The sequence below is a fragment of the Populus nigra genome, chromosome 1 (assembly GCF_951802175.1).
Source record: "Populus nigra chromosome 1, ddPopNigr1.1, whole genome shotgun sequence".
NCBI lineage: Eukaryota > Viridiplantae > Streptophyta > Magnoliopsida > Malpighiales > Salicaceae > Populus > Populus nigra.
The window spans coordinates 44,787,375-44,794,039 of NC_084852.1; positions in this window are offsets into that span (position 1 = coordinate 44,787,375).

Sequence of the window (6,665 nt, forward strand, 5' to 3'; positions counted from 1 at the left end):
CTCCATCGACGATTTAAACGCCAATGTTATAGTCCTTGCAGCCTCAATGTTTGTGAACCTGAAATTAAATAAAAGTAGTAATTAATATTAATTAGTTGTTCATAAATTATGTTATAAGTATATAAAAAAAAACTAAAACCTAAACAAACTTACATTGAGAGGTCATCCTTCCATTGTGCCTGGTACTTGCGGGTGAATTGACCCCGCTGTGAAGGCACACCGCTTCTGCGCTGTGAAACCGCGCTAGAAGAGGCAGCATCACAAGTTGGCGTAGATTCCTCGCTGTGATCAGCACCTAAGGATATGTCCTCCTCGCTGCTAGAAGAACTAGCTGCAACCGTCTTCTGACGACGTGCTGTAGATTTCATTCTACGCATCTACACAAATGTATACGAATAATTACATAATTAACTTCGATTATTTAAAAAAAAAATTCGACAGAGTCTCCCCTGTACTGGGGGGTCCCAAGTTGTCGACAAAATCATATTACACTTCCAATTTTATTTCACATCCCGATCCAATCATCCTGGATCTCAACCCAACTCATCATCATCAGCACAACATTTTATTCAATAACATCATATAGAATTACAACTATGAACATTCATTGTTAAATTGGTACTAACATTAGATTTAAGTCATACAAATATCCTAAATTAAGATAAACTAATTAAATGCAATTCTATATATATAAATTAACATTTTTAAAATAAATCAACAATAACAATTATATTTATAAATTAATATTTTTAACATAAAATTCAACAATAATAATTATAGCAATACAAACAATAATATCCTAAATTAAGATAAACTAATTAAATGCAATTCTATATATATAAATTAACATTTTTAAAATAAATCAACAATAACAATTATATTTATAAATTAACATTTTTAACATAAATTCAACAATAACAATTATAGCAATACAAACAATAATATCCTAAATTAAGATAAACTAATTAAATGCAATTCTATATATATAAATTAACATTTTTAAAATAAATCAACAATAACAATTATATATATAAATTAACATTTTTAACATAAATTCAACAATAACAATTATAGCAATACAAACAATAATATCCTAAATTAAGATAAACTAATTAAATGCAATTCTATATATATAAATTAACATTTTTAAAATAAATCAACAATAACAATTATATTTATAAATTAACATTTTTAACATAAATTCAACAATAACAATTATAGCAATACAAACAATAATATCCTAAATTAAGATAAACTAATTAAATGCAATTCTATATATATAAATTAACATTTTTAAAATAAATCAACAATAACAATTATATATATAAATTAACATTTTTAACATAAAATTCAACAATAACAATTATAGCAATACAAACAATAATATCAAAACTAAAAAACTAAAATTAATAAATAAAATTAAAAAACTAAAAAACTAAAAAACACTACACAACACACAACATAAACACAAAACAAACAATACACAAAACTAAAAAACATTATATCAATTCAAAATAAATTTGGGAATAAAAAATGCTTACCTTAATAATGTGTTGAATTTAAGATTTTATCTACAAACAATATACAAAACAAAGAACACCAAAAAAAATAATCATAATTAAAATAAAAAAATAAAAAGATAAAGAAAAAAAAATACATACCTTTTAAAACTACCACCAAAACAATAAAATCCTTCTAAAAGCTAAATATAAATGAGAGAAGAAGAGCAAGGGAGAAAAGAAAGGGAGAAGAGGAGAAGAGGAGAAAATGAACAAAGTGGGGGGATGGGCGGTATATAAAGCAATATTTCCGACGGAATTTCTGACGGAAATTAATTGCTGTCGGTGCAATTAATTTCCGTCGGAAATTCCGTCGGAAATTAATTGAAATTCGCACCAAAAAGTTTGGAAATCCCGCCAAACTTTTCGATCCGTCGGCGAATCCGTCGGAAATTCCGTCGGTACGGACACGTGTCACACATGCGTGATCCGTCGGTAATGCCGTCGGTACTGGACGTCGGAAAGTCCGTCGGTAATCGTGCAGACGGACACGTGTCAGACATGGGACAACCCGTCGGTGATTCCGTCGGTATTGGACGTCGGAAATGCCGTCGGAAATCCGTCGGTGAATGTGGCAAAATCCCGTAATTTGTTTTGCAACTCTCTGTGAAATACCGACGGTTTATATTCTGTCGGTAAATCTGTCGGTGAATGTGGCAAAATCCTGTAATTTGTTTTGCAACTCTCTGTGAAATACCGACGGTTTCTATTCCGTCGGTAAATCCGTCGGTGAAAAGGTAAATTTTTCTTATTTTTTTAATGTAACCCTCTCAAAAAATCTTGAATTGCAATCTTACAACACACACAACACAATAACAAAGGCTGACCCTTAAAGAAGAATAAATATTTCATGTTTCAAATTATTACATTATAAAAATAAGGCTTTATAACATGTTTAGTTAGTCGGAATTTTCATCTTCGTCTTCTATTGAATTGTTATCATCAGCTTCATCGCACTCTTCAATTTCGTTATAATCTTCTTCAACAACATTTTTTTTTCCACTAGTAGAGCTCAGAACAACATTCAACTCCTCTGCGTCAACATCAACAAGACTATCGTTGAAAACACGAAAATTCGAATTTTCTTCTAAGTCAATCGACGGAGCAACTCGGTATGGTTCAACCAACTCACTAGCTTGAAAGACTTCATCTATCACACTTGTGTCTTCGTTCTCATCCTGAACAACCTCGACACGACCCTTGGGTTTTGTTTTTAAAACGGATAACCAATCAACTCTTGATCGGTCTTTTCTAAAGGAAGGGGTGTGTGTAATAAACTTGTTGGCATTGCTTTGCGAAAACAAAGACGTCGTTTACGTTGCGGTGTCTAGCTTTTGAATTGATTTCAACGAGACCATAGTGAGGATCTACTCTGATTCCTCTGTCAGTTGTGTCATACCAATAGCATTTGAATAAAAACACTCTATTTTGCTCGCTATGATATTGCAATTTGATGACCTCTTCCAATCTACCGTAGTAGTCAACTTCAAACTCACTAGAAGTCGATCCCTTAATACAAACACCGCTGTTGTATGTCTTTCTTCCATGCCCGTATTCTTCAGTATGAAAGACATATCCATTGACAAAATATCCATTATAGCACTTGACTTTTCTTTCAGGGCCCAAACATAGTAAAGACAGTGAAATAGCAGCACTACCTCCCATTTGATAAACCTAGCTTGTAAATTAAATACAACAATAATCAATAAACGGATATTATGTAACATTGACTACAATTAATTACATTGCAAGAGATAATGAGTTTGTGATAGGACTTACATGTGTTCTAAACCATGTGGCAAATTGTTCATCTTGTAATTGAAAGATCTGGGATTCGGTCAGCTGTGAGTTATTGGACAGTAAGTATCGTCGATGTTGCCTGCAAGGTTGTTCCAAAGTATATGAGTGTATGGTATCACAAAACATAAATAGTACACTCTTGACAAAGTTTAAGTCGAACATCCACTTACTTAATAAAAGGTCTAAGCTCATCACAGTTAAATAGGACATAATTGTGTGCTTGTCTGAACTCTATTTCAGACAAATATCTTCCCCTCACGGCATTTTTAGGTGTGGGTCGTCCAGGATTGGAGAATATTGACAAGTTCCCACTTGAATGCACTTCACCACCATCATCATGTCGTGGAACACGGTTTATCCTCGTTCTCAAATGAGGTTCAAAATAGTATGAGATAAATGTTGAGATCTCCTCAACAATATACGCCTCACATATCGACGCCTCAACATGCGCCTTGTTCTTAACTTTTTTTTAAGATTGAACAAGTATCTGCATATATATATATATTAATAAAAAATTATCAATTAAAAACATTAAAATAAAAATAAAAACATTTAATTATAAATGTCATAACAACTGTAATATCTAACCTCTCGAATGGATACATCCATCTGTACTGGACCGGTCCTCCAACTTTTACCTCAAACGATAAATGTACGGGTAGATGCTCCATTGAGTCAAAAAATGATGGAGGGAATATCATCTCAAGTTTGCATATTGTCTCGACGATATTCTTTTCAAGCCTTTCAATGTGATCAACATTCAACTTGCTGGAGCATATGTCTCTGAAGAAATGACTAATCTCCGTTAGTGCATCCCATATCCCCTTTGGCAACAAATCACGAAAAGCTAATGGGATGAGTGTTTGCATAAACACATGGCAGTCATGACTCTTCATTCCATATAATCTGCATTCCTCCGTATTAACCAGCCTTGATATGTTCGAGGCATGTCCATCGGGGAAACGCAGACTCTTAAGCCATTTGTAGACTAGTAGTTGTGCGTTTTTCTCTAGCACGAAGCTTGCTCTTGGTTTTGCGACCCGTGACCCATCACAAACCAACTCCATATTTTTACGGTTACAGAACAACGCTACATCCAATCTAGCCTTGATGTTGTCCTTTGTCTTCCCCTTCACATCCATGACGGTGTTGAAAATGTTCTCAAACACGTTCTTTTCAATGTGCATGACGTCAAGGTTATGGCGGAGAAGATTGGTCTTCCAATAAGGAAGCTCCCAAAATATACTTCGCTTCACCCAATTATGGGTCAAACCAAAACCAGGAAACTTTTGCTTACCTGATTGGAGACCAAACACAATTTCACCGTACTCTGACACAACATCAAACAATTCTTCACCGGCAAGACGCGGGGGTGCAACATCATTTTCAACTCTGCCAACAAAGAAATCCTTTCTGTTCTTTCTGTACCTGTGGTTATGTGGCAAGAAACGACGGTGACAGTCAAAAAAAGAAGCTTTACACCCGTTTGTTAGCGTGAATGCCCTGTTGTTCTCCATACAATATGGACATGCTAGCTTTCCATGCGTGCTCCAACCAGAAACCATTCCATAAGCTGGGAAATCATTGATAGTCCACATCAAAGCCGCTCTCATAACAAAATTTTGTTTCCTCGAGATGTCATAAGTCAAAGCTCCAGGGGACCACAACTGCGTCAACTCATCAATCAACGGACGAAGACAAACATCTATATTCCGCCCCGGACTGCTCGGACCTGGTATGACCATAGATAAAAACATGAACTCCGGCCTCATACACATCCCCGGTGGCAAGTTATAAACCGTCAGTATGACCGGCCAACAAGAATAAGGAGCAGCAAATGACCCGAATGGGTTGAATCCGTCTGTACACAACCCAAGACGCACGTTCCTTGATTCAGCTGAAAAGGGAGGATGCATACTGTTAAAGTGTTTCCAGGCTTCACCGTCAGAAGGATGAACCATCACTCCATCAACCGCATGGTGTGATTGGTGCCATGTCATGTGCTCAGCAGTCCTTGGTGACATGAATAACCTCTGCAGTCTAGGTGTGATTGGGAAGTATCTAAGTTTTTTATATGCCACGAGAGTCTTCCCTCTACCAGTTCTGGGTTTGTAACGGGAATGCCCGCATGTCATGCACTCGGTCATCTTAGCATTTTCAAGGTAGTATAACATGCAGAAGTTAGGGCATATATCAATTTTCTGGTATCCTAAACCGAGGGGTTTCATGATGGACTTGGCAGCATAGAAGTTCTCTTTCAGCCTGTTCCCTTCAGGTAAAATGCTTCTCGCCCATTCAATAATCTTGTCATAATCGGCCTCACTCAACCCGTGATCTGACTTGATGGTGAACACCTGTGCTACGGCTGATAATTTACTGTGGTTCGTGCAGCCATCCCATAATGGTTCGTCAGAATCTCTCAACAGATCAAAAAACCTTGATGCATCTGCATTAGGTTCTTCTTCTATGATTGGACATTCCCTGACATTACCTTCACTCATTCTCATTGCATCCATAACCATTTTCCTGTAAGGATTACTGTTCTCATTTCCAACTTCATGCATGTTGCTAGCACTAGAAGTTGACCCAACCACCTGTTCTTCCATGCTCTTATCAGGAACAAATAGTTCTCCGTGAGCATACCAACACAGGTAATCTTCCATGAACCCTTTGGTTAGAAGATGCATCGTTACAACATCTTGATGCAGAAACTTTAAATTTTTACATTTCCTGCATGGACACCTAATACCGCCATCAGTAAAATTCCTCGGAATAGATGTTGCGAAATTAATAAAACCCTGGACACCGTTACAATAATCCATCCTCCGCAATCCTTGGGGTGAGTCCCGATACATCCATGAACGATCATCCATAACTTCTATTGAACCTCTATAAAACATAACAAAAATATTGGTTTTCCCCGACATTATCCAACAAACTAAAACAACACTTATGTTAAATATTCATTATCAATTATCAACTATCAACGTTCATACAAACAATTTAACAACTACAAAATTATACATTCATACTACAAGTTTCTTTGACAAATAACAATTAAACAAGTACAAACATTAACAAAATACATATACTAAAACAATAAAATTCACAATTAAATATTAAAACTAAAAAGGATAGATTTACTTATAAAAAAATGATAAAATCTACAAGAAACGGATATTGTGACCACGTACAAGATATAAGAAACTTGAGTGCTCGTGTTGAGAATAATGGAGAGTTTGGGATGGGTGTTTGGCTGCAGTTTGGGAGGGGAGCTGTAGTTTGGGAGGGGAGAGGTGGGATGGG